Source organism: Schistocerca cancellata, chromosome 3 (genome assembly GCF_023864275.1).
Source record: "Schistocerca cancellata isolate TAMUIC-IGC-003103 chromosome 3, iqSchCanc2.1, whole genome shotgun sequence".
NCBI lineage: Eukaryota > Metazoa > Arthropoda > Insecta > Orthoptera > Acrididae > Schistocerca > Schistocerca cancellata.
Window position 1 is genome coordinate 53,098,190 of NC_064628.1, and position 23,333 is coordinate 53,121,522.

The window sequence follows — 23,333 nt, forward strand, 5'->3', positions numbered from 1 at the left end:
GTGAAAGATATGGCTCATCATATGATGGATAGAGTATTAAGTGGCTCTACATCTCAGGGATTTGGGACACTTAAAATTACAATTACACCGCAAAACACTGACAACAGTGAATATTCACGATATCTATCGAAATACAGTATTCCGGATCTACACGCACGTGAGCTGTGAGCAGTGATGTCGTAGGCGAGCTCGCTGCACTGCGTACCGTTACACAGTCGTGATCTTTCATGTTTTATAATTAATGCTAGCGAATCCTTGTCGCTACTTTCATACAAAGCATCATCCTTTGTGTCATCCAAGCACATTGGGAATACAGTATTTTTTAAATGCGTGATGAACAGTTTCACTTGGGAGACATTTCCAAGATTGACTAATGCACACGCACACCTGAGACAAGCTTTCACACTTTACATGTTCTGTTGGCGTTAATTGCCTATCTTTTTTTATTAGGCACTGTGTATACATATTTTTCTGCTTGCCCATAAAAGGTTTGTTTAAATGAACATCTAATGGATGCAGAATAGACGTCATCCATTCTGGAATTACAACTACAGTAAGTCCGTTTTACCCTCTGCTATTTTTTTATTCTTTCTTTTTCGCTGATGGTTTACAGTGACCTGTGTACGAATCTAACACAAGCATATGTGCCAAACCTACCAAGGTACCAGGACAACGTTGCCAGACAAGTCTGATCCACTATAAAACCATGTCCGTGAACCATCCAATTTCGTTAACACATACAATAACATCTTTAGGACATACTTAGGACTTCAGTAAAGTCTTCCGTGTGAAATGAATGGTGGCAGCTAATGGCCATCAGCTGTACAAGCCAGCATGAATTTCCGGTGCGCAGTTTGATGATGTAGCGCTGAACTGCGACGAGTTTTTCCCCGTATTTTTCAGGCCCAATTGCGGCTCCCTTTAAAATCCTGAATTTTCTGACATTATTTTACTTTAACTATTTCTGCAGTTACAGGTAAGCATTGTCGCTGCTTCCTCACAAAATCGTTCACTACGACTTCCAACTCATAGTGGCGGCCATGTTTTGGTCCAGAAAATGCTTTTTTGTTGCTGGAACAAGCTGAAAGTTGTTACTTTTGCTGTCTCCATGTCGTACCGAAGTTCAAAAGCAGACGAAAACAAACGTTTTTGTAAGCACTGCTCTCATTAGCTGGAGTTGTTGAAATGTAAAGCCACGCTTGTCAAGTTTCTTCAAAACGTCCGTTTTGATGGTGTATATGTAAAGAGTTTTTTTTTAATTGCTATGAATATTTGAAAAATTGCTAAATTCGCCCATGATAAAAAAAACCGTAACATTCATTACTCGAAACTAACACTACGGCTTCTGTGGTGGCTTCTAGCCGCAAAAAGCAGCAATAAAGGCCGCACAAGCCCTTAAGGCGACAACTAGCGGCATTTTTCGGAACATCTTAGGCTTTGCACCCGAATGTAAACTGCAGGCGGTTTTTTGGATTCCAAAAACCGGAAAAAAAGTGCGACTTGCATTCGGGCCGCAAAAGCCACTATTGTATTGTTTTCAATATTTAATATTCCTAACGTTAAATGCGGGTTTTGACGTAATGGGAAGTACATTAAATCAAATATAAAATTACATTGCACTTATGGAATAATTTTCGGGACTTGAAATTTCTTCCGTTAAATGCGGGTTTACGCTAAGTAGAGTTCAAGCAAAATCGGGGTTATACCGTACTTTTACTGGAAGGCAAACGGAAAATGAGAGAAACATAAATGTGTAGAAAAGTGTCGAAGGTAACACAGAAAAGAGTAAGTACCTGTAAACCCCAGGCTGAGCGGTTCTAGGCGCTTCGTTCGGAACTGTGCTGCTGCTGCTACGGTCGCAGGTTCGAATCCTGCCTCGCGCATGGATGTGTATGATGCCTTTAGGTTAGTTAGGTTTAAGTAGTTCTAAGTCTAGGGGACTGATGACCTCAGATGTAAAGTCCCATAGTCCTTAGGGCCATTTGAACCATTTGTAAACCACAAACCAAGGGAGAAATAGTGAACTGAATAGCAAAGTAAAGCAACAATAGAGAACTTGCCTTGAAGCTGTTAGTGACTGTCCTTAGTTTTTTGCTGCCCCTCTAAATTTCCCCGATAGTCTCATATTTACTGCAGTTTTACTCTCCTTAAGGATTGCTTTTAAAATTTTAGAAAACTTTCTACACTGAACATCCTATGGATATGTGCTCTCCCTCTCCTTTCCTCTCCTGTCCTGCAGTCATGAATGGAGCAGAAATGGAGTATCTGTTACTAATACCATAAGCCCGATGTTTCTAAATGTATGATTCTGTAGCTCCTCACAAAGAATATTTTGACTGAAATTCACAATATTACATTCTTTTGTGTTGTTGCAGTGTGTGAGTGATCATTAGGTGCTTTTTAGGCAATGTAAGAGTATTATTATTATTATTATTATTATTATTTCTATTTCTATTATTAATACTACATACAGTTTTATCTGTTTGTAAAAGATTATCTACAATCTGTGCTGATTTTGTGTGTGAGCTCTACATTTAATTTAAGAATTTTAATCTACATATGAGGGGAATCTTTTGTGTGGATATCAGTTTCCATCACTCTCAAGAAATTCCCATTGTTCCAAAAGTTCAGTCAAAAACTGTTATTCATTACTCGAGTGAGTGCAATTTTAATTGCTTTTTTTTTAATACCCAGAGCTAGTCTCACTGTTTCAGTTCCAGTGCAATTTTATATTTTCTCATAAATGTTATCATTTTCAAAAGATTTGTTTATATTTTAGTACTGTTGTCTATGTTGTGAAAATAAAAAATAACATCACTTTGCGATTGTGTGATGGGCTTTATTTGTATTTCCTTAACACAGAATGCTGAACATTACTTTACATTAGCTACACTCCATATATTTTGTAGACGAGGGTGCCTCGGAGTTGTAATTACATTTGAACTTTTTGCATTCTCTCTAGCTATCTACAAAAATTTAATTTTTCTGGACTTGGGGTGAAGAAACCATATCCTCATTCCTTCACAGCCTGAGCACCTTTTCTCTCATTAGCTGAACCTGTTCCTTCTCAGCCCAGCGTCCCATCTTCCTACATGTTGACTGCCACCTCTGTGATGGCTGTATCCATGCACATATTTACATCAAGTCCACTAACAGTGAACAGTACCAGCATTTTCGCTGTTGTTATCCCTTCAACACTGAAAAATCGCTCCCATGTATTTGGGCCACCCATGAATGGTGCAACAGGAGTGACAAGAATTTCTTGCTCAGTGTGCTGTATTTCTCACAAAGGCCTTCATAAACAGGCACTATCACCCAAACTTAGTCTGCAAACAGACCTCCTGTGCTATATTCTCATACGGTGCTAATCCTTGAACCAACCCGCAAAGGAGCATTCTTATCACACAATATTATCTCAGACTGGAACAACTGAACCATGTCCTAATACCAGGGCTTCAACTAGCTGTCATTGTGCCAGGAAGTGAGGGAGAATTTACACACAATCCTGCCCTCTCCTAAGATGGTATTCTGCCACCCACCCAACTTGCACAGTATACTAGTCCATTCTTATGCCACACACAGTCCCAACCCCTTGCCTGCCTCATGGTGGGATGCAACAAAGCCGTTTTGTAGCTGTACTGAGACCAGAAGATGTGATTCCTTTCAAACGGTGTGTCGCTCTGATGCTATCAATAATACTTTTTACCTCAATTATTTTCTTGTTTGCTCACAACCTATTTATTGTTACCATTGTTATCTTGTGTTGTGTATATTTATTATCGAAGCAGTCAGATTGTGGCCCTACTAATTATGTCCCGCAGGGTCTGCTGAATAAGCTCTCGTAGTAAGGCCGCCTCAGTCCGTTTGAAAATGCGTTGTGCCTTTCCCAAATAGAACATTCGCTTTATCTTCAGAAACTTCAGTATAACGCTGACGGCTCTGCAACGAGACAGGAATGTGACGGAACACAAAAGCTGCAGCTTTTGTGTTCCCGACAGGACTTGGCAAGCACAAAGTTAATATCTCTCCATATTACTATCAGTAATAAACTGTGCAGCGGTGACTGGGATAGAATTGATAGACTACTGCATGATACCATGGGGGAGCGTATGTTGACAACGTCTAGTAGACAGAAGAAGTAGTTTGATAATTTGCTACCTAATCAGACTGTTCGGCATTTAGACATTTCCCGGACCATTATCAATTTATCCAAACGTTCCTTATCTGACGATGAGACATCTGTGCTTGCCAAGGGAGGAAATTTTGCTGTTAGTCCGCATTTTGTGCCCACAGAAGAAATTATAGCCAGTGTAGAAGCAGGAATTCACAGTGTAGATTCTATATTAGCCAATGCAAAACCGCCGAAGAGTAATATAACTGTGGGTGAGAGAAGAGCTTTAAAACTCCTGAATGACGACGATAGTATTTTGATTCTCCCAGCTGGAAGCGCAACGGTGGTTATGGATGTGGCCGACTATCAGATTAAAATTACTAATCTACTGGATCCGCAAGCATATAGGAAGCTGAATAAGGATCCCACTAACAATGTTCTCAGAACTGTGTTGCGGTTAATAAAAAAGTCCTCCATTGAAGAAAGTGTACAGAAAGGTCTCTGCAATTCGGTTGCGCTACCACCCAGGCTTTATGGATTGCCCAAAATTCATAAAGAAAATGTGCCGTTAAGACTGATACTAAGTGCCATTGGTTCGCCCACCTACTCGTTAGCCAAGTTTTTGACTACACTGTTAAAGACACATGTGGGCCGTTCGGGCTCTTATATAAAGAACTTGACACATTTCATCAGTAGATCGAATGGCGTAGTGGTCCAGCCAGAGGACATATTGGTCAGCTTCGATGTTGTATCGCTGTTTACCATGGTTACACTTAATGATGTATTGGAACAGCTGGATCGAATTTTTCCTGCCGATATTTCAGAACTGTTTAAGTGTTGTTTGACAATCACATACTTCAAGTGGAATGAACAGTTTTATGAGCAAACGGATGGCGTGGCTATGGTAAGCCCCCAAAGTCCCATAATTGCAAACTTCTTTATGGAGAAATTCGAAGAACAGGGCTTAGGGACTGCCATCAAAAAACCAAATGTATGGTTCCGATACGTGGATGACATGTTTGTGCTGTGGAGACATGGCAGGGAGGAACTAAGCCGGTTCCACGAACATCTGAATAGTGTAAACTCGAGAATTCAGTTTACAATGGAGGAGGAGGTAGACGGCAAATTACATTTCCTCGATGTGCTTGTTTTTAGAAACGAAAATGGTAGTTTGGGCCACTCAGTATACCTCAAACCCACGCGCACGGATCGTTATTTGCACCGGGATTTGAACCACTACCCACAACAGAAGCGGGGTGTTATCAAGACGTTAGCGGACAGAGCTAGAAATATTTGTAAACCTGAGTTGCTTGACATTGAGATGGAACATCTCCACAATGCACTAATGAAGAATGGATATTCGTCCGCCGAAATAAAACGTGCGTTGAGGCAGCCACACAGAAATCATAGTGACATACAGACTACTGCAAAATCTATGGTTTTCCTGCCGTTTGTTAAAAATGTAACAGAAAGAATAGGGCGGATCTTGACGAAGCGGAATATTACCGTAATTTACAAGCCCACCAGGAAGATACAGGAATACCTTAAGCCTGCCAAGGATGCTCACAAACCATTGGAAAAAGCTGGAGTGTATAGGATCCCATGCAGCTGTGGAGATGTTTATGTGGGTACCACTAAAAGAACTGTTTCTAAACATTTGGAAGAGCACAAGGGCAATTGTAGAAGAGGAGAAACGGAACGATTAGCTGTTGCGGAGCATGCTTTCCAGCCAGGGAACGCACAATATTCGTTTCGAGGAGACGCAAGTACTAGCGGCCACAAGCGGATATTACGAAAGGCTCTACAGGGAGGCAATCGAAATCACTAAACTCCCTAATAATTTCAATCGAAAGGAGGAGGGCGTGAAATTAAACGATATATGGATGCGGGTGTTAAAGATGATGTGTACCACCCGTCCACTACTGGGTGATGGCAACGGCGCTCGATGGTGACGGACAGCGGCCAATTGCACTGACATTTTCAAAACACGTGATGTCACGCCTCGGCGCAGGAGCGCACAGACACGGAATTTAGCGGCAGTCAGTAGTGAGCCAGTGGGTGTGTTGAACCTTCCATCGATCTACAGACCCCCTTGAAGATGTCTCTCGCAGTCTGAGATGAAACGTTGGGAATTGACACAGAATTCATCAACCGACCACGGCATAACAGCCCGGATAATTATAATGGACATAATATTTCCGGCTGTGAAAGTCTACATTGTAGTATCAGACATGTCCATTTCACCCACCCAGCACATTCTACTGCAGTCCTGTCTCAGGCTTACCCTATCCAATCAAAAGCAGGGCCACCGTCTCAGCTGCAATTTCTGCACAGAATTGTACACTGAGGTGACAGAAGTCATGGGATAGCTATATCCACATATGCAGATGGCAGTAGTATCACATATACATAGTGTAAAAGGGCAGTGCATTGGCGGAGCTTTAATTTGTACTCAGGTGATTTGTGTGCAGAGGTTGCTGACGTGATTATGGCCACACAGTGGGAATAAGACTGAACTCAGAATCACAGTCGGAGCCAGGCGCATGAGACATTCCATTTCGTATATCGTGAGGAAATTCAATATTCTGAGACCCACAGTGTCAAGTGTGTGCCAAAAATACCAAATTTTGGCCATTACTTCCCAACACAGACAATGCAGTGCTAACAGACGAGCAGCACTGTGTGAAATAACTGTAGAAATCAATATGGGATGTACAATGAATGTATCTGTTGGAAAAGTGTGACAAAATTTGATGTTAAGGCCTGCAGCAGCACACGTCTGATGTAAATGCCTTTGCTGTTATCACAACATAGCCTGCAACACCTCTCTTGGGCTCATGACAATATCGGTTGGACTCTATACAACTAGAAAATTGTGGTTTTGTCACGTGAGTCCTGCTTTCAGTTGGTAGGAGACGATGGTGTGGTTGTAGTGTGGCACAGACCACATGAAGCCCTGGACCCAAGTTGTCAACAAGGCACTGTGCAAGTTATGGGTGGCTCCATAATGGTGTGGGTTATGTCTACGTGGAATTGACTCTGTTGTCTGGGTTGTGGTTGTGTTTGGCTAGTTGGAGGCCATTTGCAGCCATTCATGAACTTAGTGTTCCCAAACTATGATGATGGAATTTATAGACGACAGTGCACTGTGTCACTGGACCATAATTGTTCGCACTTGGTTTGGGGAACATTCTGGACAATTCAAGTGAATGAACTGGGCACCTGGATTGCTCGACATGAATCCAGTTGAACATTTCTGGAACATAATTGAGAAGTCAGTTCATACAAAAAATCGTGGACTGGCAACACCTTCGCAATTATGGGTGGCTGTAGAGGCAGTGTGGCTCAGTATTTCTGTAGGGGGATTCCAATGACTTGTTGAGTCCATGCCACATCAAGTTGTTCCACTATGCCAGGAAAAAGGAGCTCCAACACAATAATTAGGAGGTATCTAGACTATTTACTACAAGTACACAGTGTTTGTGTCCTGGTATCTGCATATCTTTTGGTACCTCAGCGATCACTCTTTGAGCCACAATTTTTTGCTTTTTCTTGGTTGGTTAATTTTTTATGCAGTCCTTCATAATAAATTTTTGTGTTAATACTAAAAATAAGGTGGCTGTAGGATGATTTTGTAATGGGAGCAGTTTGCTATGTGAGGCTTGGACAATGTTTGGCAGTGCATTACAATTGTAGCAAGTATGTTGTGTGGCTACATAATATGAAACTGAATGCATCAATGGAATAAAAATGTATGTGACAGATCCCAGTTTCAGTATCATAATAGTGCCATAGAGCACTACAGTTGTGTTTTTATTGTATATGGTTAGATTTGGCTGTAGCATTAATAGGAAGTAAGTTGGCTGCAGACTTTGGTTTTCTGGAAAATGAATGTACACTTTGTCTTTGGAGGGACTTTCCAGAAAGTGTTTCTGAAAACTTGATATAAAATGGTCTAGACTATTTACTACAAGTACACAGTGTTTGTATCCTGGTATCTGCATAGGTACACTAGAAATTGCCAGAGAAAATCTTTTTTTCATATAGTTCCCAGCAAAAGCTTTAACTGGCAAAATTAATGTATTTTCTTGAAATGAATATCAGCTCTAGTACTCCCACAAAATGCAGAAAAATGATTAAATTCGTCAGTATCCATATTAATAATCAGGTAAAATGGAAGGGGTATATTGTCAGTGGCTGTAGAACCTTGTCACATTTTATCAGATCATCTGTTTTTCACTGTGTCGATGGTGGTACAAACCGTTGTAATATTCCTGACACTCATTCTTTGCTGTCCTATCAGTTAATATTATGGTTGCTGCTTTGCGTGTATTGAAGATGTGAGGAATTTTTACACTAGTTACTGTTCAGAGCTTGTGGAGCTGCTGTTCCTGGACTCTCATTTCTCTTTTCACCTTGTAATGAAGTTTTGAATATGAAAGACTGTTGCACTAGAAGGAAAAAGTTCCCAGAAAGTCCACCACAAATTCTCAAAGGTTCAAGCTAGGTAGATCCACTTCCAAAATTGTAAAATACTGTTAACTAGAAGTGTTCCATTCGCAGCTCCATGTTGAATGCACTTGAATGTTGCGTGGACAGAAACAATTGCAGCGCATCCAGCAACAACCATGAATCAAACAAAATGTGGTTTGTGAATTTTACTCAAAGAACATATCATTAGAAAATGGGTTTCTAGGAAGAGAAGTAATATGTCATAATACAACCGATCTCACAATTTTTATAGTGGCACTATTATAGTTACCTGTGATGATAAACATGAAAACAATTGATCTACAGACACCATCTTTCTCACAATGATGCAGTGATTAAGGCACTGGGTCCCATCTGGGTGAAGTGGTGGTCAAATCCCTGTCCAACCTGTTACCCTGGTTAGCAATGTCTATACAAGCACGCCGAAATATTTTGCTTAAACTCAGTGTATTTGGCAGCGTTTCAGAGTGTGGCAGTTTAGCAGTCTACCTGTTAGTGATTGATGAATGCTGCTTTTACTTTTGGTGTGGTTATAACAATCTATATCATTTGAATTTCCTCTTGGTCAAGATTAGCCCCACCGTGTGTGGTGGGGTATATGGCAAATAGTGTGGCAATTTTGATTCTCCTGCTGGTTGGCATCACCAATAAGCAATGACATGGAGACACAGTTCCCTTTTCCCAGTGGATACTGTCAGCTACTGGTTAGTGGTCGTTTGGGTTAATCTGAAATACATCCTGAAGAGAAGAAGATGGTGTCAGAACAAGAGTCCTCTAGTTTCCCCAGCACAAGAAATAACTGGTAAAGTAAGGATAGTCTAGAATTTAGGAATCCCAAAAACCTTCACTGCAGTAGCTAACCAAGTATCATCTGCTAATGATGTTTCAGATGTATCTATTCCCCATGTGAATGTAACTTCTGCTTCTGATTCTTGTCAACAAAATGTTTGAAGCATTCTTCCTATAGGTCTGTAACTACTTAGCAGTCTCCTAACTTCTACACATGCACATGTGCAGTTCTCATGCAGTATGTATGGGAAGAAAAATAGGCTGCCTGTACCCTAGGGAAAATTTTGCATCTTTCATTACGAGAACTGAAGGATGTTTTAATTACTATATCTGCTGTAAGGAATAGCAGGGTGAAAATTGAATTTAAAACTTCAGAGGAGGTCAGTTCCCTAGTAAACAGTGAATTATTAAAATCTAAAAATGTAGTAGCAGACTTTCCTTCATTCATTGTTCACAAACAGAGAGTTTAAGAAGAGATCTCGAAGAAGCAGAGATTTTGGAAGGTGTGCAATCTAATTCCCTGTTGTACATGTTAGGTTTGCCAAGAAATATGTAATGGATGGTAAAGAATAAACTGTCAAACTGCAGACCAGCCTGATAACATTCAACTCTCGGACTTTACGAAGCACTGTGTCCATCCATGGAACTAGGTGTACTATAGATACTTATGTGCCAATTGCCAGGCAGTGCTTGAAATGCCCCTCCAATACAGACACCTCAGCAAACAATGTCGGTTCCATATGAGATGAAGCAGATGTAATAGGCCTCATTCTGCCAAATCCTGCTCCTCTCCTGTTACTATTTGTGCTCCCTGTAGGGGTCAACACCCATCCATGGATCAGCCCTGTCCTGAATATCATAAGTGTGTAAAGAGCTCAGAAACTAGCTACATTTAACAACATAGACTCCATGGATGCTCTAAACATTGCTTGCATGCCAACCTGTGTGTTGCTCATTACCACTCAGAAAAATACCATTGCACCACATTAGCAAAACACACAATGTTTTCTGCCACTAATGGCCACAAACATACATGGACAACAGCCTGAAAATGGGGACAGAACTCAATGTGTGAATGTGCCTCTTCTGGCAAATGTTGCTCACCAGCATAGCCGGCGGCAGGGGGAAGTCGGTCATCGTAACATACGAGTACATTAGTCGTCTCCAGTACCAAAATCTTGTATACCTCTTAACATTCACTCACACTTATAAAAAGGACTTCCTATCTGCCTGATACCCACAGCTTGGCAATTTCACAAGTATCACACCAACAGCAGCCTCTAGTTCATACTGATCAGTAACATAATGAATGTTATTGACAATGTCATTCAGAATATGTAACAAAACAGTGTTATGATAAATAAAAATATCAGACACCTTGTAAGGGGGTTCTTTTCTTCTCTTCCAGCCTAAATTATGTAGCCTATTGAAGTATTGCAGTGGAATGCAAGATATACTAACCCAGAGAAAGTTTACAAAGATAACTATTAATTAGTCAGCCAGACGCATTCCTGATTTGTGAAACATGGTTCAAGTTTCAGCAGACTATTCACTTTAAAAATTATTTCTGAATAGGCAAAGACATTGTTGGTGGGTAAGATAGTGTTGCTATTTTTGCAGTAAATGCGCTGCTGTAAAAAAAGTCCTACTCAATGCAAGAAACAATGAAATCGAGTTAGTTGCTGTGCAGATTCGGTCTCCTCACAAGAAATTTACAGTTGTCTCTGTGTATAAACCTCCCCACTAATAACCTAGTGATAGTCAATGATGGATCTCTCCCTGTGGTGTCTACACCCTACTGTAGAGGTTCTGCAGTAGATACAATGTTTGGCACTCCTCTTTTACTAAAGTTTCTAATTGGCATGTGAAAAGAGATTCAGTGGGATCAGAATACCCAATAGAATTCTACATTAACATAAATGTTGATATTAAACAAATATATTACACCAATAATAAGGGGGAAATTACAGAAACCAATTGGGTCAAATACAAGGAAACTGTTCAAAAGAAACTTGAATTAATGGGGCATGACTTACAAGAAAAAGTAGCATACTCAGCCTTGATAAACACTATGGAAGTTGCAGCGGATGTCAGGAATCCAAAGAAAAAAGAACTTACTGCTATGAAGCAACATCCCAAATGCTCTAGAGACATTGCAAAACACTGACTTGCTTTGAAAACCTGTCACCAGAATTCTAACTTGGATAACTTCTTGGAAGTGAACAAAGTAAATGTGCATGTTAACAGATTCCTGAAAAAACAAAAATCAATGCATTTGTTCTTCCCTCAATAAAGCAGCCAATATGACAAACATTTTGTATATAAGTGAAACAAAGGTTTTTAGAAACAGCCATCTGCAGTCCACTCTTCTTATTACAAATTCCTGGGTTGAGGAATTTGTCATTACCAATTGCTCCTTTCATAATCCCATTCTGAAATTGCCCACCCGCTATTGAAGATGACTATCATGACACCTTGCATCGTCCGTTCTTTAAAGAACAACTAAATGTCACTATTAAATCATCGAGTGGCAGCTGTCCTGATATTGATTCTATTCATTATTCTGTGCTTGAGAATCTGCCTACAGAAAAGGAAAATATTTGTTTTTATTAATTCTTAATCAGTATTGGATGAAATAGGTCCTGATGGAAACATGGAAGACGTAAGTTATAATTCCTTTTCTGGAAAGTGAGAAAGATTCAGATGTTGCCTCTAACCATTGATCAAATGCTTTGTCATCTTGTATGGCAAAAATGCTGGAGTGAATGGTTAAAATGAGAATGGAAATTGTGGCTTGAAAATAGTAATTTACGGCCTTGAAGTCAATATGGATTTTAAAAAGGACAAAGGGACTACAGAAAATCTGTATTCCTGTGCCATGGGTATCCCCTAGGAATAGAATTAAAAAGAAAAACTGGGCTTATGATCAAATGAAGATACCAATTTTTGTGAACAAGCTGGCAGCTTTCAGTATTCCTTCAAGAATGGTGCATGGTATATCAATACCCTAGTTGCTCAAAGAACAGTCTATGTCAGACTGGACTATGGCCTAACATGATGAAGATTTATCTCACTAAATTAGATACTCTTTAGCACAGAGCTATTCGTACGTGTCTTGGACCCACAAATGCCCTTTTAATGGAGATACAAGAGATACCCTTAAGCATTTGACATCAAATGCTCGCAGATAAATTTTTCATTCAAGGCATGGGTGTTGGAGATAGTACTTCTATTAAAGTAGAGACAGCATTTACCAGTTATTGACAGCCTCCAACAGAACAACTAAAACTCCAGCTATCTGCAAGAGCTATGGCTCTTGGTGCCCTATCACACATTCTATGCAAGTTTCTTTACAGCAGCCAGATACCACATTATTATAATAACATGACAAGCTCGATTAGTGTTAATGTAAATTACAGATTTAATTGTCTCATTGAATCTCAGTGGCCTGATTGTACCGAGCGCTCTAAAAGTCCGCTGGAGGAGTATATTGGCCATGCCTTATAACACCCTCATATTCAAGTCAGTAAAGCCTTCAAACTACCTAAAAGTGCTTCAGCTTTTATACTGGGAACAACAGCAATTTTGGAAGCAATTGAATTTGTATCTTCAGCTTCCTTCTTAAACGTATTAATTGTGTTCAACTCCCAGTGCCTTCTTAAAAATATTCATCAATGAAGCTGGAATATACAAAAAAAAAAATATTTTGGATTTAGTATTATAATACAGTCGCTGTAAACAGAAAGGCCAATCAATCGATCAGTCTGCTGTGGCTACATTCACACACTGGCAGCAACCAAAATGAGGAAGTTCATGTCTTACTGATACAAGCTGGATCTACAGGAATTGTTCTCAATTTGAAATTGCCTTATACAGACTACTTAAGAGAAGTTGGGACATAGAAAACAGCAATGAAAATAATGTGGAAAGCATCACAACAAAGTAAATGTGGATATTATGTGATATTACAATCTCAAATTCCTACAAGTCCCTGGTTTTACGATGAAGCATTTGGGCTGATCTACCATTTTCACCATCATTAAAATCCACTTTAACCATGCCTCTTTTCCACTGCATCTACGGAGTGTTCAAAAAGTCTCTCCGCAGTGCCGTATGATTGTTAGCCACGCGTGCCGTATGCCGCAGTGAATATACCAAAATAAAACTCAGTGAAATACAAGTTATTAATTTATTGAAAAATTTACTTACAAATTTTCACATTAAATGTTGAAAGTGTCCCCCCTGTTATTGAATACACAATTCAATTCGTCTAATCATGTTTCCAAACACAAGCTGTAACATTTCTTCTGTAACAAAAGCAGTGAAAGTGAATATTGCAGTTTTTAGTTCATCAAAGGGCTGTGACGGTTTTTATAGACAATTGCTTTCACTGCACCCCAGAGGAAAAAGTCAGGTGGTGTTGGGTCAGGTGATCGAGGAGGCCAAAGTCCCTGTGAAATTATGCGATTGCCAACAACATCAGCAAGCAGTGACATTGAAACGTGAGCTGTATGCGTGGTTGCACCATCTTGTTGAAAATTACCGTTCAGTATTTCACTTAATATAAGCTCTCCTATGAATGAGTACAGAATATCACTGCAGTAACGTTGAGTTTACTGTTTCGTTGAAAAATATGGGACCCACAATCCGACGTTTAGAAATTGCAATCCAAACTCCTATTTTCACAGAATGAAGTAGTTCCTCATGAATACACAATGGATTTTCAGTACTCCACATACGAGAATTTTGTGAGTTCACGTACCCGGATAAATGAAACCACGCCTCATCAGTGCAAAACGTTTCATTAAGAATATCCCTTCCATTTTGTTGAATGAAATTTTTGAACCATTAACAATAATGCAGTCTCTTGCCATGATCAGTTTTTTCAGTTCTTGCATGACTGTCACTTTGTATGGGAAAAGTTCTAATTTTTTCCTTACAGCTGTGTGGGTCATTCCGACACTAACAGCGATTTCCTGGGTGAGTTTTCTTACTGACTTGTTCGGACTCGTGGACATTTTGTTGGAAATATCAAGTAGTCTATCCTCTGACAAAACGCTAGGACGACCACTTCTCGGTGCATCTGTCACTGAACCCATATTTCGAAATTTGTTAATCAAATCTCACAGAGTATCGCGATGTGGGAGTGTTGTCCCCAGGAAACTGAATTAAATGTTTGACGAACTGAAATTGTGTATTTACCGCCAGCTTTGAACACTTGTTCGACTAAAAACACACGTTTGTCAATGGTTAGCATTTTAACAGTGACAAAAACGAAACAAAGGAACTAAACTTAAACGTTCACGTCAACACGTAACGACACATACACCAACAATATTACTGACGCTGGCTGAGATAAACGAAACAGTGGAATGTTGGGAGAGTCCACTTGAAGTGAAGTAACCCAGGCAGGCAAACAATCATACGGCACTGCGGTGAGGCTTTTTGAACACCCCATATATAGAATCAAAGTTTATGACTCCCCTGCATGTGAGAGTGACTCTGAGTCAGAAGCTGATGTAAATCACGTATTGGTTTTATGTCCCAATTTTGACTGTGAACGATCTGAATTTTTGAAGTGTTTGGTGAGTATAGGTTATCTCCTCCCACAGTCAGTTTCTAGTCTTTTGAGTTACGAAAGACATTTGCCTCTATAAAGTGATTGTTAACTTAGAGGGAAAAATCGGTAGATTGTAATAATATTCATATTTTCATTTATCCGTACTGCTTATGATAAAATGTAAGAAGTAATGTGAACTGGTAACACAAAAATGTGTAGTTTATTTATGCTAATTGTTAAAAATGTATTGTTGAAAATATTGAAGCCTTGGGCTTTCAATGCAGTAAATATGCATTTTGTATTTTGTCTGTACAATTGTGTGTTTTATGTAAACATGTTTTTTTTTATAGCCAAATAGAGAACATATTCTGGAGGCCAAATAAAGAAAACCCAATACTGTCCAACCACCCTTATTAAGATTTTTTTTTGATACCTCTAAATCATTTCAGGTGAATTTAAATGACAGTTTCTCTGAAAAAGCAAATTTTTATTTCCTGTCCCATCTTGCCAATCTGAGCTTGTTCTCTGTCTCTAGTGACATTGTTGATGGGAGGCTAAACCCCAGTCTTCCTTCTATACCCCTAAAAAATTGTGAACAAACTTGTGCAGTTTGTTACTCAACAGTATAACAAAACTTCTAGTCATCAATTGAAGTTACTTTGGTTAGAGCACAGTCTTTGAAGTTCTGAAGTTATCAGTAATAAAATGTAATGAGTGCAACATTAATTACAACTTGTACAGAAACTTACTACAGTTAGAAGAATCAAAGGGTGTGAAAGGGGAACAGCAGTTGAGAGTGGAATGAGACAGTGTTGCAGTTTATCCCAAATGTTATTCAGTGTGTACATAGAGCAAGAAGGAAGGAAAACCAAGGAGAACTTTAGAAAAGTAATTCAAGTTCAGGAACATGAAATAAAAATTATAAGGTTTGTCAGTAGGACTTGGAAGATTAGTTGTACAGAATGGACTGCTTCTAGGAAAGAGGTTATCAGATGAATATCAACAAGAGTAAAACGAAACGAAATGTACTTGAATGAAATTGAGCAATGCTGAAGATATTCAATTTGGAAATGAGAGCCGAAAAGTAGTAGATAAGTTTTTCTGTGTGTGCTGCAAATAACTAATGATGGCCGAAGTCGAGAGGATTTAAAATGCAGACTGGCAGTAACAACAAAAACATTTCTGAAAAACAGAAAATCATTAACTTTGAATATAAATTTAAATCTTAGGAAGTGTATTTTGAAGGAAATTGTATGTAGTGCTGCTTTTTACATAAGTGAAATTTGGAGAGCAAATGGTATAGACAGGAAGTGATCGGTATAGACAGGAAGTGATTAGAAGCCTTGAAATATTGTACCACAGAAGAATGCTGTTGATTAGGTGGGTACATCAGATAACTAATGAGGAGGTACTGCATTGAATTACTAAGAAAAGAAATGTATGCCACAACTTGACTAAAAGAAGTATAGTGTATGGTTAATTTGGTACTGGAATTCAGTGTGTGTACGGGAGGGGGGAGCGGGGGGGGGGGGGGGGGGGTACAAATTTTAGAGAAAGTTAAAGGCATCCTTACAGTAAACAGTTTCAGGTGGATGTAGGCTGTGTTAGTTATAACAGATGAAGAGACTTGAAGAGGATAGCCTGTAGAACTGCATAAAACCAGTCCTTGAATTGAAATAACTAAAACTGGTAATGTAAGAGTATTTAAAGACAAATTGAAATATTTATTTAATGCAACAATATTATGAGAAGAAAGCTGCTACTCACCATATAACAGAGATGCTGAGTTGCAGATAGGCGCAACAAGAAGACTCTCACAATTAAAGCTTTTAGCCATTAAGGCCTTAGTCAGTAATGTGCACACACACCCTCACTCTCACTCACTCTGCAACTCACACACATGAGGCCAGGAGGGTTACGGGAATTCCCACATGCGCAATTTAGAAAAGCTGGTGTTTTTGGAAAGGGTCCATATGGCACAGGCAGTGAAGCAGTCATTGAAATGAAGGATATCATGTTTGGCAGTGTGTTCAGCAACAGTGTGGTCCACTGTGTAGGTTTGGTGGGCAGCAGAACACCACTGTTGGAGGGGTGGGAAGTACAGTGAGAAGGACATTTCTCATTTCAGGACACAACGAGATGTAATCAAAGAGAGAATGTAATTCAGTTGCTCCAGTCCTTGTAGGTACTGAGTTATGAGGGGAATGCTCCTGTGTATCCGGACAGTGGGACTTTGGGAGGTGGTGGGAGACTGGAATGGTAAGGCATGGGAGATTTGTTTTGTACAAGGTTGGGAGGATAATTATGGTCAGTGAAGGCTTCAGTGAGACCTTAATATATTTTGAGTGGGACTGCTCATCACTGCAGATACGACAACTATGGGTGGCCAGGCTGTACGGAAGGCACTTCATGGTATGGAACTGGTGGCAGCTGTCAAAGTGGAAGCATTGCTGGTGGTTTTGATGTGGAGAGAGGCACTGATGTAGCCATCTTTGAGGTGGAGGTCAACATCTAGGAAGGTGGCTTGATGGATTGAGTAGGACCAGGTGAATCAAATGGGGGAGAAGTTGTTGAGGTTCTGGAGGAATGTGGATAGGGTGTCCTCAACTTTGATCCAGATAACAAAGATGTCATCAATGAATCTGAACCAGGTGAGTGGTTCAGGATTTTGGGTTTTTAGGAAGGATTCCTGTAGATGGCCCATGAATAGATTGGCATAGGGTGGTGCCAAGTGGGTGCCCATAGCCGTACACCAGATTTGTTTGTAGGTAATGCCTTCAAAGGAGAAGTAATTGTGGGTGAGGATATAGTTGGTCATGGCGACCAGGTAGGAGGTTGTTGGTTTGGAAGCCGTCGGGAGTTGGGAAAGGTAGTGTTCAATAGTGGTAAGGCCAAGGGCATTAAGAATGTTAGTGTACAGGGAGCTGGCACCAATTGTGACGAGCAGGTACCGTGTAGTAAAGGGACAGGAACTGTGGAGAGTCAGTGGAGGAAATGGTTGGTATTTTTTAATATCAGAGGTTAGGTTCAGGTAATAGGTTGAAGGTGTTGGTCTATGAGGGCAGAGGTTCTCTCAGTGGGGGCACTGTAACCGGCCACAATGGGGAATCCTGGGTGGTTACATTTATTGACTTTAGGAAGTATGTAGAAGGTAGGAGTGCAGGGAGTGGTAGTGGTGAGTAGAGAGATGGACTATGGGGAGAGGTTCTGGGATGGGCCTAAGGATTTGAGTAGCAACTGGAGATCATGCTGGATTAATGGGATGGGGTCACTGTTGCAAGGTTTGGAGGTAGAAGTATCTGACAGCTGGCGAAGTACTTCCGCCAGGTAATCCTTGCGGTTCAAAACAACAGTAGTGGAGTCTTTGTCTGCAGGTAGGATTATAACATTGGGGTCAGTTTTTAGGTGGTGAACTAACCTTATATCCGCAGAAAGAATCACAGTCCATATCAAACCCACTGACCACCAGCAATGCCTCAACTTCGACAGCTGCCACCCGTTCCATACCAAAAAGTCCCTTCCGTGCAGCCTAGCCACCCGTGGTCATCGCATCTGCAGAGACGAGCAGTCCCACTCAAAATATACTGAGGGTCTCATTGAAGCCTTCAGTGACCATAATTATCCTCCCAACCTTGTACAAAAACAAATCTCCCACGCCTTATCTTTCCAGTCTCCCACCACCTCCCAAAGCCCCATCATCTGGCCACAGATGAGCATTCCCCCTGTAACTCAGTACCACCCAGAAATGGAGCAACTGAATTACATTCTCCACCAGGGTTTCTGTTACATCCCGTCATCCCCTGAAATGAGAAATGTCCTGCCCACTATCCTTCCCACACCTCCCACAGTGGTATTTCACTGTCCACCGAACCTACACAATATACTTGTCCATCCTTACACAGCTCCTGCTCCCAGTCTCTTACCTCATGGCTCATACACGTGTTGTAGACCTAGATGCAAGATCTGTCCCATACATCCTTCCCCCACCACCTACTCCAGTCCGGTCCCTAACATCACCTGTCCCATCAAAAGCAGGGCTACCTGTGAAACCAGTCATGTGGTCTACAAGCTAACTGCAACCAGTGGCTGCATTCTATGTAGGCATCACATCCAACAAGCTATCTGTCCACATGAATGGCCACTGACAAACTATGGCCAAGAAACAAGTGGACCACCCTGTTGCTGAACACGCTGCCAAACATGATATCCTTCATTTCAATAAATGCTTCACTGCCTACATATGGGAGTTATTTGACTCTGCTGTTTCATTTTGAAAAAGTTATATTTAATACTTGTTCATGTTATTTTGAGAGTTCTGCTAATCAGCATTGTTGATGACTGTTAAATAAGGATGTTAATATATTGTTGTTAAACACTCTCAAGACCAAGGGACCTCTTGACAAGATCAAACTCCAATTAATTTACTGAACAGTGAGCTACAACAACAGCAGCTCCAACAGAAACAGCAACTGCAATGTTGAACTCAAAGATGAATATTGTTTTAATTAAGAACATTGTATATTGAACAGTGCTAACAAAAATTGTTCTGGGCATCTTATCCTGCAACTAACTGAAAAAAATTCTATTTCAGGTAAACTCTCTCGAACAGAATTGTACTTGACCTTTATTTAATCAGTTATTTATCAATATTTGTATTATAGGTAGGACAGGATCCCATTAGAAGATGCTCTTCTAGTATGTTAACAGTACTCACTGGTTTATGATGCAGTACATAGATCATCACTGATACCATATAATGTATACAGTATTATAGGTTGTCAAAAAATTCTCATATAGAGTAGGACAACTTCTGTAGAAAATGTTTGACACTTTCCGAATTTGGGTAGGTCAACACCAAAAAATTTGATTCCAGCTGGTAGGGCATCTGAATATGTTGATGTCATGTACTAGTCGTGTACCCCAGTGAGGCTCATTTTTTTTCTTTGTAAATACTGTTTACTTCATGGGTCACGCCTATGATACACAGTGTTCAATTTTTGTAACGTTTTACAACAAAGGCAGTGGCAGTTATTCCTGTGACACAACAGAGCAGTGAAACTCCATAGAAACATTTGTACCTTGTGACTTTCTCCAGTTTTATTTCCTTGTTGATTGTCCTTGGTGTTGACGTACTACATTGCTTATACTGCCTGAAAAATGGGGGTGGAAGTTCAACACTGACTACTTTAAATGATGTAGCCAACAGGTGCACATTTGCGTTTCACAGTTCTTTACTTTCACTGTTCACAATTCCCCAATGTACACATTTAATATCACCAGTTAACTGTTGTTTAACTTTCGATAAGCCTCATTAATAGGTTACAGGCAAACATCCAGATACTGCTGCAATAGTTTACTGTTGAACATCTGTGAGCAGTAAAAGCCTAACCACACATTTCACAGTCTTTCAAATAAACTGAACAGACACTGTTATTTCTTTAACACTCGGCCTATTGGTGTAACACTTATTTCGCAGTTAAGTTGATGCATTGTAGTTGATCTAACCAATACGAATTCCATGTCTGAAACTCGACCATGGACCGAGTATCTCGGGATCAAAAATCAGGCCCTTATATATCCTCACAATAACAGGCACTGAAACTACCCATTGTTCGATGTTTAATGTACAGAAATTACAATTAAAACTTAACTCATTAAATTAACTGAATAAATCGAAAAATTGGACCTTTTAACAGTTTCTTCTGGTACAAGGGTTAAGCTGAATTATTTGCTGAAATGCTGAAATTAATGTTTATAGTTATGCAAACAATACTTTTGACGAAACTGAAAATTACTTTGGAATTAATTAAGGGCTGGCTTTGCTAACATATTTTCGAATAGAGCCAAATAGGTCCTTTACGAATACTATTAGTTGTTCATCCAAATGTTTACAATTATTACAGAATCTATATTTGTTTTTACATCAACAATATAATTTAAGTTGTGAAACAATCACTGATTTCACCCTATAATGAAAGTAGTAACTAGGGATAGTCAAAATAAATTTAAAATATCAATTACATACATAAAACTAAGCCTAGAATTAGATCCGGTGTTATAGTCTTTAAAACTGAGGGCCAGCCATCCTCTTTTATGAAAATGCAGCTTATACTCATGTACGTTAACAGTAATTAGTCAAACATGAAAAAATGATTCCAGAATGAAATTTCAACTCTGCAGTGGAGTGTGCACTGATTTGAAACTTCCTGGCAGATTAAAACTGTATGCTGGACCGAGAGTCGAACTTGGGACTGACTCGAACTTGGGACCTGTGCCTTTCGTGGGCAAGTGCTCTACCAACAGAGCTACCCAACCATGACTCATGAGCCATCCTCACAGCTTCAGTTATGCCAGTACCTCGTCTCCTACCTTTCGAACTTCACAGAAGCTCTTCTGCGAACCTTGCAGAACTAGCACTCCTGGAAGAAAGGATATTGTGGAGACATAGCTTAGCCACAGCCAGGGGGATGTTTCCAGAATAAAATTTTCACTCTGCAGCAGAGTGTGCACTGATTTGAAACTTCCTGGCAGATTAAAACTGTGTGCCAGACTGAGACTCGAACTCAGGACCTTTGCCTTTTGTGGGCAAGTGCTCTACCAACAGAGGAAGTAGGAGACAAGGTACTTGCAGAATTAAAGCTGTGAGGACAGGTCGTGAGTCGTGCTAGGGTAGCTAGGTTCTACATCTACATCTACAGCCATACTCCGCAAGCCACCTGACGGTGTGTGGCGGAGGGTACCTTGAGTACCTCTATCGGTTCTCCCTTCTATTCCAGTCTCGTATTGTTCGTGGAAAGAAGGATTGTCAGTATGCCTCTGTGTGGGCTCTAATCTCTCTGATTTTATCCTCATGGTCTCTTCGCGAGATATACGTAGGAGGGAGCAATATACTGCTTGACTCTTCGGTGAAGGTATGTTCTCAAAACTTTGACAAAAGCCCGTACCGAGCTACTGAGCGTCTCTCCTGCAGAGTCTTCCATTGGAGTTTATCTATCATCTCCGTAATGCTTTCGCGATTACTAAATGATCCTGTAACGAAGCGCGCTGCTCTCCGTTGGATCTTCTCTATATCTTCTATCAACCCTATCTGGTACGGATCCCACACTGCTGAGCAGTATTCAAGCAGTGGGCGAACAAGCGTACTGTAACCTACTTCCTTTGTTTTCAGATTGCATTTCCTTAGGATTCTTCCAATGAATCTCAGTCTGGCATCTGTTTTACCGACGATCAACATTATATGATCATTACATTTTAAATCACTCCTAATGCGTACTCCCAGTTGCTGACCTGCTATTTTGTAGCTAAATGATAAAGGATCTATCTTTCTGTGTATTCGCAGCACATTACACTTGTCTACATTGAGATTCAATTGCCATTCCCTGCACCACGCGTCAATTCGCTGCAGATCCTCCTGCATTTCAGTACAATTTTCCATTGTTACAACCTCTCGATACACCACAGCATCATCTGCAAAAAGCCTCAGTGAACTTGCGATGTCATCCACCAGGTCATTTATGTATATTGTGAATAGCAACGGTCCTATGACACTCCCCTGCGGCACATCTGAAATCACTCTTACTTCGGAGGACTTCTCTCCATTGAGAATGACATGCTGCATCCTGTTATCTAGGAACTCCTCAATCCAATCACACAATTGGTCTGATAGTCCATATGCTCTTACTTTGTTCATTAAACGACTGTGGGGAACTGTATCGAACGCTTTGCGGAAGTCAAGAAACACGGCGTCTACCTGTGAACCCGTGTTGGTAGAGCACTTACCTGTGAAAGGCAAAGGTCCCGAGTTCGAGTTTCAGTCTGAGACACAGTTTGAATCTGCCAGGAAGTTTCATAAAAAAATGAATTTTAAGGATGCAGATGGCAAAACAAAGGGGGAAGTAAAAATATCCCAGCTGACAACCTGAGAGAATTTTACAGTACACAAAAATTGTGTACTGGTGGGGTAATTACATCCAGTGAAGGTTAAGGTGAGAATGATAGTGTATTGCTGTAAAAGTTCTGCATGCAAACAAATATGTTTGCCTTGAATGCCAATGTTGTACAGGAGGGAGCATTTGACATGGAAAGAATGGCAACTGTCAAAATGTAAGTACTGTTGTTTGTTAGTAGGTTTGGACAGAAATGTGTAGCTGGCCTTCGTTGAGGACGAGATCGATATCAAGGAAAGTGGCATGGTATTTGCAATATGACCATGTGAAGTTTAATTGGTGGGAGGTCTTTAAAGTTACTAGGAATTTTAACTGGTCAGCCTCTCTATTTGACTATGTGGCTAAGATATCATCAACATATCTAAACCAAACCAGAGACTAAAGGCTTATTGATCCCATGAAAGCACCCACAAAGTGACACATGAAAAAATTGACA